Source organism: Pteropus alecto, unplaced genomic scaffold (genome assembly GCF_000325575.1).
Source record: "Pteropus alecto unplaced genomic scaffold, ASM32557v1 scaffold146, whole genome shotgun sequence".
NCBI classification, from domain to species: Eukaryota; Metazoa; Chordata; class Mammalia; order Chiroptera; family Pteropodidae; genus Pteropus; species Pteropus alecto.
This window is the reverse complement of record NW_006442107.1, coordinates 21931524-21944900: the sequence shown is the minus strand read 5'-3', so window position 1 is coordinate 21944900 and position 13377 is coordinate 21931524. Positions and strand designations below refer to the sequence as shown.

Genomic DNA, 13377 nt, shown 5'->3' with positions numbered 1-13377 from the left:
CAGCCCTCAGTGGTTATTTGAACAGAACTTGCCTTGTGCAAGAGACATCAATGAATAAGGCGAGCACGAAGTCTGCTCTGTTTTTATTGCACGCTTGCAGGGCTCCTCTTATTGCTCAAACTACAATGAAGAGCTCGGGAAGCACGTAATAAAACCAGCCCATTGGCTGTTACGGTATTAGTAATTTTTCTACAAAATGAAAATGTATATACTTTCTACAAAATGAAAATGTACATACTTTGTTATAAGATAAATCTTTACGAGCGTCCCCCATCTTTCCCTGGCCAGTATGCTCCCTTTGTCCCCCCAACTCTCTTGTGCATCTAAGATTTATTCAGTCTTTTTGATGACTTCAGAGAAAGACAGTCATTGTCTAATTAGGCTGTGACAAGTTCTGGGTAAACAAAACATAAATTCAAAATTGGGGGGGAATTATTTCTTAATTTTAAAAATGTGGCTAGCTAGACAATCAACTTCTATAGACAATAAAAGTGTAGCTCTGTGTGTTATAAACTATTTATGACATGTTCAAGGAAGTTTTTCACCCAGGCAGAAAATATCCTTTTAATAAGCCTTTTTTACGACAAGATGCTATTATTGGTCTCTTCTTTATTGTTGTTTCATATTTTCAGCATAAATATAGTACAAAAAAAAGACAAAGGCAGTGCTGCACACAACTGAAATGTTATACAATTTGCTAAAATGATGAATAAAATTAAAACTGCCTGTCAAAGCAAAATGAAAAGCAATTTTGTTTGCAATTTTCATAGCAGCTATGGAAAAGCAGCCAAATTCATGAACCGCACGCAGTCTGCAGTTTACAAGCATTCATAATAACTGAAGAAGGTGCTTTGATTAGTAATAATATCAAGATGGACTGTAGCTTAAGATTCAGAGTATTCTGGCCTAGCTGTTGGCCTTCTACAAGGCAGATTCTGTTCTTCGCGCCCCAAAATTGACCTCAGAGTTAATATCAGACTATCCAGATGATTATGAACACCTTAGAAAGCTGGTGTTTGATTCCAAATTTAAATTTCATCAATCATTCCAAGCACTAACACCTGTGAAATACACATTCTACACTCTTATTCCTAGGCCCCTCGCTGGGAGCCCAGAGTACACAGACTGCAAATCAGTAGACAGGGTGGTGCAAACATCGCCGTTTGTGACCAAATTTTAACTACAGCAATTTCTGCTGAATTCAAGGTCTGACGCATAGTAGGTAGTACTCTTGAATGAAAGGATAAATGAATGAATGAATACATAAATGAATTCATTTCCATCACTGTACTCCAATTTGTTTATGATACTCGCATTTGATTTAGATGAAACATAAAGCTTGTGGCATGCCTGAGGAAAGGCCAGTAATGGAACTACATTACAAAAAGGATGACACTAGTCACATTACAACCACTATGAATAGTCTTGCCAAACTGCCAGGGCTCCACTGTAGAATTCTATCAAGACATAACTGAATGATAAGAAATTTAGGTTCTTTCTTTCACATTCAGCCATAAATAATGTGCTAGTGAAATTCTTCTCATTGAAAGTTGTCCATTGCTGACATCAAATTCTCTATTTTCTATCTAAAGTGATAACATATAACAGTTCAAACATTTCATTAAAATTGGCATTTCCACACTCGTTGGAAAAGATATCAATTAAATTCAACAAAATGAATAAAATTCCTTCCATATCAGCATTTTAGCTTATCAAAGCCTTCTCAAATTCTCATTTGGCATGTTTGAATGTGGCCATCTTATTTGACAATATCCCTTGGTATAGTCATTCATAAGTAAAAGTACTGGGATTAAACACAGACACAAATTATGGTTTTGAGCTTCAGACACAGGATTACAATAATTTAGAGTTAATTCAGAGAAAGCTGCATTTCCTGGTAAGCAGTTGAGCTAGGGGGGTAGGCTTCCACCAAGAAAAATATAGGTCAACTCTCTGCATTTTTGCCTTCAAAACCCAAAGATTCCTGAGTCAATAAATGCTACAACTTGTGCAGACAATTACACTCTCAGTCAACGTCCCACCATGCTTCTCATCAAGCCTGCCAACTATTAGTTGTACAACACAGACCTCTACAAGTGGTATTTCCATTTTTCTATTGAAAAAACTGGAGAAAAGATTAGAATTTTTGAGTTTCCGGAATACAATAATCATCACCCTCTCTAGATATAACTGCACTTGAAAAGTTGTCAAGATTGAAGATATTTTTATACCAGTGATTTGGAAGTTCCAATCACCGCAACAAGAAAAAAAAATATTGTTTTAACTTCTTTTGGTATAAAAAAAATTTAGTGCCTGATAGTATCTGGCACATAATACACACTCAATTAATACTTATTGAAAGGAACTAAAAAAAGAGAAGGGAGAGAAAAACAGAAGAAATGAAGAAGAAAAAGTAGTGTCATCAAAGGCTATTTTCTTAAATTACACATATTATTTTCCCCAGAAAAATCAAGAACAAGTCTTTGGCTTGGACTAAGTCAGATGGACATGTCTAATAACACTTATGCTTATCATCTGCCAGTTTCCCACCTTTTGCTATACCTCATAACACTGGGATGCTGACTCAAATGTCAGACACTACTTTCTGGTGAATCTCACATATTTGCTGTGAAAATATTTCCAATTCCGCTTCACAGTGTTTTGAGATATGGGCCTCTTTGTCACCATCTGTACCATGTCATGGTTCTTATACTTGAGATGAGCTGCCTTAATGTTACAGCACAATAATGGAGCATATCCACAAAAAAGACTATTGCAACTAACTCCCCAACACTAGCATTTTAAAAACCTCTCTTCAGCTTACTTATAACGTCATGACTAATTGTGTTTCCTCTTGTGTCTCTTACATGCCTAGCTTATGCACAGGTACAGACAAGTGGATATTAAAGATGTTAAATAATGCATGAATAAATTCAGTAGATAGTAGTAAATGGGTACGGGTAAATGGGAAGGCAGAATGTTACCAACGTTATTCGGAGAAACAGCACCATTAGACTTGAAAATATGGCTTCTGTTCTTGCTTCTGCTACTACCAGCTGTGAAATCCTGAAGAAGCTACAACTTTACTGGGCCCCAGTTTACTCAAATGTGAAAGCAGTTGGTGGGGAGAATATGCACTAAAGCACTGGCCTTCAAACTATTTGTATTTATTTGTTCTTGATACAAAATTTTAAGTGAAAAGTCCAAGATAAAAACAAACTGTTGAAACAACCCAATATGAATCCAAGGTGGAATACACAGAGTCTAGCTTCCCAAACACCCTAGGCTCCACCCTTCTCTCCTCAAACTGTTAGAATTCCCAGACTTCCCAAAGCACAGTTTGAATCCACTGTACTAAATGATCTCCAAGGTCACTTCTAAGTCTACTGCCCGATGGTTTCCCTTGGTGTATTTTGCCTTTATTTCTAAGTCGATATTTTAGTTTTCTCAATTGAAGGTAAATAAATTAGGAAGGGGAGATAACAGAACATAATACATTGGAAAAGCTCTGGATACCCTGTTGCTTAGTGATCATTAATCAATAAATAAATTAAAGAAAAATCAAACATACAATTTCATTCCTCACCATAAACTATCTTCAATCGGAGATTATTACCAAATACTCTATCTTCTTCCCAGATGAGGGGTCCAAAAAGGGTTGTTGCTGCATTAACAGATTTTCTGGTGCATGTGTGTACACACACACACACACACTCCTTAATCGTTTAGAGGTCTCTAAACAGATATTACCAAGAAATTTACACTAGAGAATCAATCAATCATTGCCCCAGGAGTACAATATTTGAAACTAGCTTTTCTGGATTCTACCTCAAGGTGATCTCACTATTGCAGCTCTTTAGAGATTTAACAACAAAATTATTATTTCCAAACTTTAATTGAGCTTCTTGCGGTAGGTATTTATGTTACTCTTCACAACACTTGTAGATTTTATGCTCTACAGTGGAATATTTGCCTGTTTTATTAGTATCCATTTTCGTATTTCAGGTATTTAACTAGTACTGTATGGCTTTATCTGAAAAATAAATCAATTTGGCAATTTATTTTTTAGCAAATGATACTTTCACAGTTTCTTGCATACAGCACAATCTGCAAGCCATTCCTGCAAAGCCTCGACCAGAGGCTATTTTATGACTGCCACATGATTCAAAGATTCGTTTTTAAGATATAATGCTTTTTCAAATAAATAGTGCCTTATAATTAGTAAATTAAAGACAATTTTTTCTTGTTTGCTTGCAAATAATTTCTTTAATCCAGAGCGTAAGAAGTAAAATCTAGTTAATGAATATTATCTTTGGTAAGCAGTAATCTAGAATCTTAAAAGGATCATTTTTATCATTGGTATTTTGAAGTTGCAACCTCGATCCATATCAACATAAAAAAGAAATGATTTTATTAACATTCTCTTTCATTACTGGATAATATTCTGCAATGCTGTTACTACTGGGGAACTATTAAGGGCTTCCCTTAAAGAAGAATTCAGATGATTTCACAATGATAAGAGTGATAAAAATTTCTTGGTTTCTTTAGATGAGTATTCTCATTTTCTCCTTTCTGTTAATTTTTTGCTGATCCTCTGGTCAATTTGCTTCTATGTATGATTTGAGAGACTGCTTCAATCAATAAAGATGCATCAAGCATGGGAAAATAATTATGCTACAAATTAGTTATCAAATTTGATTCTAAAGGCTTAGGATCTCCTTTTGCATGACTCTGGAAAAACAGGTCTTCATTTATTATTCTTTAATTATTAGACTGTAGCAAAGTTTTTCACCATGTGCAAATGGCATTTGCAAGTAAGAAAAATGGACATTTTTCACAGTAAATCTACCTATACTTCTGATGTAATTGCCTTACATCTTGAGAAGCAGAATTGGGCATAAATCTTTCTATACTGCTATTTCTGACATCCTTTTCTCGTTCATATATAGTTCCTTTTTAAAAAATGATGCAATATACATTTACATAAAAATACAAAAAAACAAATGGGCAACTTAATTTATAATTACAAACATTCATGAAATGGCTATACTAGACAAGAAATAGAATGCTGTCAGCACCTAAAAAGTCCCATATGATCTTCCTCATCACCATGTATTCTCACTATCCCAAAGGCAACTACTAATATGACTATTATGATAGTGATTTTCATTCTTGCTTTATTATTATCCCACCTTTGTATATAACCTTAAACCATATAGTTTTGTTTTGCCTAGTTTTGAACTCTATGTGAATAGATTCATACTGAATTTATTCTTTTTTGTCTTGCTTCTTAAGTCAACACTATGTGAGGGTTATCCATTTTGTTGAGTGTAGCCAGCATTCATTTTTCTTGCTGATAATATTCAGTTATTTGAATATCCACAATTTATCCATTCTACTTGGACATTTTGGGTTACTTCCAGTCTTGACTATTACAGACAATGCTGTTATGAATATTCTTGTGAATGCCTTCCATGTACATGAGTTTCTCTAAGGTATGGAGAAGTGGAATTGCTGAGTCACGAAGTGTATATATCTTTAAAATTACCAGATCATGTCAAACCCTCTTCCCACAGTGGTTCTACCAATTTCACACACTCCCACTAGCAGTGTGTGAAATTCTCCATTATTCCAGATCCTTGTCAACCCTTAGAATAGTCACACTTTTTGCCAATTTGGTGAGTATTTCTCGGTAAATCCAAGAAACTTTATATCATCATATCCCTGTTCCCTCATTGAAAACCCTGCACAATCACAGACAACATGGAAATAGCTGAAGATAAGCCTTTCTGTTCTCTTCCTTGTTTATCTTTGTCTCTCAATGGCCCTAGTCAGTTTTAGACCCTGTGATTTAAAAAGCTATATTCTTACTTTATTACATTCTTTTATTTCGTATAACTTTGCAGAATAGACCGTGTAGATCTATGATCCTATGGATCTATCCTTCTTGATAGGACCGCTAAGTACAAGAAGTATAATTCTTCAAAGAGAATTACTGCTAACTGCCACAAATCTCCACTATAATCATTATTTTATTCAGTAATACTATAAATTATGCTGATTCATTCTATATAGAAATACTTTTCCACAATTCACAAATTCCACAAATATATCTATTTCATATATGCAAGGAGCATATATATTATTTGCCTAGACTTGCTACAAATTTGAGACATGAGATTATCTATTTCTCCAAAAATACTCAGTCATACTTCATTTTAAATAGAACTCCATTACTGATTGTCTTAGATTTAAATCTCAAAATGTTTGTGTGGTACATATGGAAATGGAAAAAGGATCAAAGAATTTTCTTTGAACAAACATTTTTCTTTAGACAGTGTTTTGACCTTTTCGGATTCACTATGAATGTTTACATTAAAGTACAGGTCTAACTTCCTTTCCACCTCTGCAAATATCTTCTTTTCCTCAAGGTCAAGTTCAAGTCTCCCTTGCCATGAAGTAGGCTTTCCTGGAACATGGTGCACCGCACTAATCCCTCATGACTTCACTTTGGTGCTTAATTATATTCTCTAGAATGTATCTCTTTATACTTTATACTGTGCTTAATCATAATCAAAATCACTAGTCTATAAGTTCATAGAAAGCAGAAACTTTTGCTGTCTTGTTCAATGCTGAATCCTCAGTGCAAGAAATAGTGTCTGGCACATAGCTGATACTCAAAAAATAAGTATTAAGTTAATGAATAAAAAAGAATGTCTTATGTTTTTCTGTACTTGTTTTATGTGTATGTGTGGTCACCTCATGGATTGTAAAGGTTTGTAAGTATCAACCATTTCTTTGTATTTCTTTGTTTCCCCTACATTATCAAAGGTGATATATAATGAATTGAAATGGATCACAAAATAAGACCAACATTCTTTAAAATAAGGTACTCCTTCAAAACATCTATAACATATTAAATTGAAGTCAAAAAATTAATGAAGATGCTAAGTGGAATAAGCACAAATATTTGGCATTTATACTTTGTGACCAGCTTTTCTAACAGAGACACTAGAGTAAGAATGTGCTAATCAGAAGGTCTATGACAGCATGCATGAAATCAATTTACAATATTTAAGTTATGGCAAATCCATGCAAAATTCTTATCAATATTTCCTGATTTATTTATTTAGTCTTATTATAATTTTAAAGAAAATCATTGTTGGAGTACTTTGAAAATGTATGAGTATAATAGAGTTAACCACTAGAAAATATAGATCATGAATGTGAATACTACTGAATGCAGTATGACTTAAGACAGTAATATTGCAATACTATGAAAGTTCTGCCCAAATGGAATACCTACTCTGCTACACAACTGTCATAGAGTAGACACAGATCATAAGTCCTTGAGGAAAACTGCAAATATAGAGAAATCAACAGTCTCTCCACCAATTGTGAGGCAAAAGGTGCTTATAAGACATTCATATATTTATTCTTTCTCACCGCAAGAAGTAAGATTTAGATAAATTTCAGAAGATATTTATTTTCTTATAACAATCTCCTTAAATCCTTAGTAGAAATCCTTGAGCAGAAATCTTCCCCATTTCTTAGACTTTTAGATTGAATCATTAATAGATTAGTATATCCATTCATTCATTCATTCGTCAAACATTTATTGAGGACCTACTATGTACCAAGGTCCTGGGTTAGGAGCAAAACATTCAACTATTCACTCGCTCTAGATGAAAAGATAGCAAAGTTTTTTTATGCAGTATTTTTGTAGTTGTATAAAATTCCTTACCTTAATTGCTATTGAGTTATTATTGTCAGAAAACACAGGTTAGTACTGAGTTCCACTTAAATCACAGAGGAAAAAATGTGCATACTCACACAAAGAAATACAAAATTTACAAAAGCCTTCAGAGTGTAGTCCCAATTCTACCTCTCAGTTCTTCTAAATGTTGTCCTAGTCAAAGGTTTCTACCAATTAATGAACCTGAGACCAAATTGTACAATCAAGATACCACTCAGATACATCCGCCTGTGTTTTGGCATGTGGACTGAGCCAATGTTAATTTGAGATTAGACCTTAGGCCCCTTAGGACACCCTTCTCTCTAGCTCCTTAAATCTAAGGCTCAAATAAAGAGATGCAATTAGACTATACATCCTTCCTGTTTCCCAGCCTATCACAAGAAAAAGTAAAGCAACTACCCCTCTACAAGTTTCTACACCCCTAGGGCTTCTGTTCCCTTTTAAGAATACCTTTGGAACTTAGTTTCTCCATATACTTCTCAATTTTTTAAATGGGATGGCTGGGTGATCAGAGTGGCACATTACATGATTTTCTTTGACCTTACTCCAGCCTAGGGATTGCACTGGCCTGTTATACATCTAGGAAAAATAATCACCATGAAAGACAAAATATTAGACTTAGTAGGTTTTTAAAAAAGTATCGCAAGAGGAATAGCTTCTTCTTATGCTGCAAAGATTGAAAGCAATTCACAGGTAGTAACTGTAATGCACATGCGGCTTCACTGAGTGAAATTAAATCACTCTAAAGTTTCACTGTAGATGCAGGATCACATCGCTCTTCTAAAGAGTGAGCACGACCCCAAACAATGCAGTGTTGGCTCCCTGCCAAATGACCAGACCACAAACATGGATACACCTTGGACAGCGGACATCCTGGGCGCAGTAGCAGCTAAATTCTAGCTCCCACCACTTCCCACGTGGAAATACAGCAAAGAAAAACAATCTAGCAGTCACATGATACAGGTTTGTCATCCTCTGCATCTGTCCCTATGTGTAAACATCTTGATGCAGAAGGAAACTGACTCATCCCAATCAGGAAAAGTCCATTTTCCTCTGCCTAGCATATACCAGGACTTGGCCCACATAAGGCCTGGGTAGGAAGCCATCCAGAGTACTTGTAACTTTACAAAACAAAAGCTAAACTGCTTCAAACATGTTCATGCTACAAAGCTCAATGAAAGAGGTAGTGAAGAAATGCAGTGAGTAAGATGAAAGCAAACAACCAAAGGACTATCTAAAATAAACATTTTCTACAGACTAAGGGGATAAGTTAAGAGATAACTGTGAGGAATTCTCAATATAGACAGAATTAGACACTTCAAAATTATGGTAACTATACAGTACTTTCATTGAGAGACAAATACTTGGGGCATCACTCAATTACTGAGCTGTGTTCGACTCCTGACAGGTTTTAAAATAGTATAGGGAAAAACACTTTAAGATCTTTCACAAAGCAATTGGCCAATACTAGTCAGGGTGAGAGACTACTATATTTGACTAATGTTTCTTTAATAAATAAAGATTCCTACTGACATAAGAGAGTAGAATTAGGACGTTAAAGACCCAAGTTACACGGGAACGAAAGGGCTATAGTTTAAGAAATCACTTTGTATAAATTCTTTCTTCCTATTTCTCACTTAGAAGCATAAGATGAATTAAAATTGTGTAACATATATGGAAGAAAAATGATAATAAGAAAGACTGAGACTCCCGCATTGGGTTGTGTTCCCCAAGGTGGCCACAGCAACTCTTATCTCATGGGCTCTTCTGCAGAGTGACTTTCCTATTTCATCATCAAAAAGTACAATTTATTTCCCTTCCTCTTGAATCTGAGCTGGACCTGGAACTTATTTTAATGAACAGAATAAAATGCAAGTAACACTTATTTCTGAGCTTGGGCATGAAAATATTGCAACTGAAACCTTAGAACGATCCTTGAAACCTAAACTCATGCTTTGAGAAGACAAAGCAACTATGTGGGAGGCCAAAGGATAACCAAGGCCCCCAGGTGACAGCTCCAGCTAAGCTCCCAGGTGCAGCCAGCATCAATCACGTGAGTTAGACCACTTTAGACCTCCAGAGCAAATTTATGAAAAGCAGAAGCTCCCACCACTTGACCCAAAGACTCTTGAAATGCAATACATTATTATCATTTTTAAGCCACTAACTTTTATGATGGTTCATTAACCAGCAGTAACTAAAATTTTCTATAATGTTTTACTATATCAATATAATGAAAGGTAGACTCACACAAAGATGCATACATGTGATATGGCAAAATATAATAGGAATAATTATACTGAAAATATGTTTCGACCTAATAATGTATAAACAAGAGAGTATTCCCATTTTGGTATGTCTTTACATTTCTTATTATTAAAAGTGTTGGATGTACTAGGAAGATCATAAAATCTCAACAAAACAAATTTAAATAAAGGAGCTACTGCAAACTTTGAAAGTTGTAACAGAAATATTAAAGTTCCTCAAAAACATTTACAAATATTTAACTTTAATTTCAGCAAAGATGTAAAAAAGGCATATGCTCCTTATCTTGAAAAGTTTCTTCTCCTCTCTTCGTCTCTTTGATTTTTCAGTCAAATAGTTTCCCACCCTTAAAGATATGTACATATTAACAATTTTAAAACATCCAACAATGGTGAGAAACATCTATATGTCTCCTGAGCACTGCAAACACAAAGGAGAATGATGGTTGTCTATGACACAACCCACATTCTAATTCCCTAAAAATGTAATAGCTATATTAGAAAGCACATCTATAAATTTGTTTTTATTTTGAAAGCACGCATAACTTTTCCAATCAGCAAATATGAGCCACTGGAAGCTGGGACTTCCTTTTTTTTTCCATCATATCTATTCTCAGTTTTATGGAGTTTTTCAGATATACACAAGGGGCACCTCAGAGATTTATTAAAAGCTGGAAAGGGGTCTCATACAGGGTTCAAGAAATATAAAAATATCCCGTAGAGCAGGACAACTGACAAAGACTCAGGCAGCACAGGTAATACTAGGTACGACAACTAAAGAAAAACAAGGAGCAACTAAGAAGAGACATTGCCTTTCTGTACATTCCACTCAGAAGATATAGAATCACCTACAATTGAAGAGACTTGACAGGTAGCCGATTATGTTTGCCTCTTCGAACTTCACCTCCTAAAGAGTGGAGTCTTCCATAATAACTCCAAGGACTGCACTGAGAGGGCCATGAAGCCCACTTTCATGCCAAAATGGTGACCCAAAACTGTGCTTGTGGCCCATTCATTTGAGGGAAAATTATGTAGCTGTTGTATTGCTAGTAGAAGCCCCAGTGGGCAAGAGTCCTTCTCAGCATATAGCTCAATTTTTAAGCCACTAACTTTTATGATGGTTCATTAACCAGCAATAACTAAAATTTTCTATAATGTTTTACTATATCAATATAATGAAAGGTACACTCACGCAAAGAATGGAGAGGCAACTAGAGAAGGGGGAAAATACTCAAATGAGATAGAAGGAGGAGGGGAAGGTAGGCTTACGGTATCCATCTACTTACAGATAAATATCTGGTACAACTTCTGCAGCAAAATGTGCCCAGCTGAAGAAGGCAAGGGCACCACCCCTCGAACAGGCAGTTATCTGACCCAAAATATGCTTTTGGGTAATGGCTTGTGGTGTGATCCATTATTCATTTCACCTTGATGAAACAACTGGGATAGCAAAACCAACACCGGACTTGGAGTCAGAAGGTCAATGTCCAAGTCTTGGCACGGCCAATAAATAGCTAAGTGACAAGGATTTTATTTTCTATAAAAAGGAGTTGGATCAGATGAGCTCTAAGGGTCCTTTTTAGCTCTAACCTTGCATGACTCTGTTCATCAACACCAAATAGAAAATTTCTTTTTTCTAAAGCCCCTCTATTTGTATAGATTATCTAGTGTATTTTTTTATACCATCCATTTATTTGTAGATGCTGGGGAAAGCCACAGGAAAAAAGGGACATAAGATAGAAGGGTGTATGGTGGCACTTGGAGGCACATGACAAGCATACAATGAGGAATCGGGTGTTTCACACACCAGCTGTTCAGCTATGGCAGACTGCCTAGGCAGTTCTATGTCTAAAGCTAACAATGGCGGGCCAGTAGTGCCTAAGTGATATGTCACATCCAACAAGCACGTGTATGACATACCTTTCATTTAACTGACCTTCATGTCCCAGGACACAGAGAATGGAACATATTTTATGATGCTTTCATGGAAAATGTAGTTTCTGGCATTACCCAGGATAGTGTTGAGATTGGATGGGTACACAGAAGTTCCATGTGCTGCACCACATTTCAGAAAAACATTCCCCAAGGTCCTATGTCCATAACATGCCTGATTTGACTGTATTATGCATTTCTGCTCTAGTAAAGCTATGTTTAGAGTTAAGGTAGACAAAGCAGAGTCCTAGACCACAGTTCTGCCCTGGATTCAAAACAGTTTCTACATTGGAAAATACGGTGTGCGATTTGCTAAATAATTAAAGAATATAGGTTATCAACCAGAGAAAAAGGTCTGTCCACGTTGGGAGTTTAAAAGGCTCTTATGTTTTAGCAAGTACTCTAAATTATACATGATATTGGAAGAGAGAAATATCACTAACAATACAAAATAACACAAAATCCCAATATTCAATAAATTAATTGTGTGACAGACTGTCAGTTGCCTCGCTCAAAATTCATTCCTCCATTCCAGTGACATGTAAGTGGAATTACAGTAAGAGATTTATGGAAAGCCTATTTAAAGGGAGCCACCTTGGAAAGGAAAGACTGTTAACTCTTCCACCTTCCCTCTTTTCTTAACCTCCAACTGGACGTGTAACATGAACTGTGGCCTGGCCTACTTAACAATGGCAGCTGTGTGCTAGGAAGCAAAATGGCAAGAGAAAAAAAAAAAAGTTCTAAACCGCTTATTTCTAGAATTCTCACACAAGAAAAAAATAATAAACTTCTAATTTAGGCTGCTGTTATTTAGAGGGTTTGTTTTATATATAGTTATATAGCTTATGAATTTCTCCAAAGTCTACTTTCTACATAGGCATCTAAGCCATTAGATCAAATCTACTTTTTTAGGCCAAAACTCCCAGTTGATATGAATGGCTTTTTAATTGTACAGTGAAGGGAAAGGACGTCTCAAGTGGTCCATCATTCAATACAAAGATATTCAGTTAACTAAAAAAAGGTGGAAGCGTAAACTCAATTTATTTTTGCCATGTCAATACAGAACTAGGTTGTTGAAGAAATCACTGAAGATTCTGATTTCTCAATCTTCTCATTTTATAATGGAGGTAATATTGACCTACCTCATGAGCACAGGCAGAGGATTAACTAATTAGCAATTGTCAATCACCATGAAAATATAAATTTTAAGAAGCAATAAGACTTTTCATTAAACTATTAATAGCCATGCTGGTAATTTCTTCCTTCACTGGAGAAAATTTGCATTTGATAAGCACCACAGGCTCATAGCATAATAAGAATAAAACTTAAATGAAATTAAGTCTGAAGACACTTCATGACATTTTAACAAAAGCATTAAGGCAAAAGATGCTACTATCAAATGCAGTCTCCTGGAGACAGGCTCAA

General features: G+C 35.4%; 1 protein-coding gene across 4 annotated transcripts in view; it reads right to left on the bottom strand.

Annotated features, from left to right (window-relative positions):
• Nucleotides 1-13377, bottom strand: part of ZNF521 (zinc finger protein 521) — a 269073-nt gene that overhangs the window by 211568 nt on the left and 44128 nt on the right. The window lies entirely within an intron of this gene.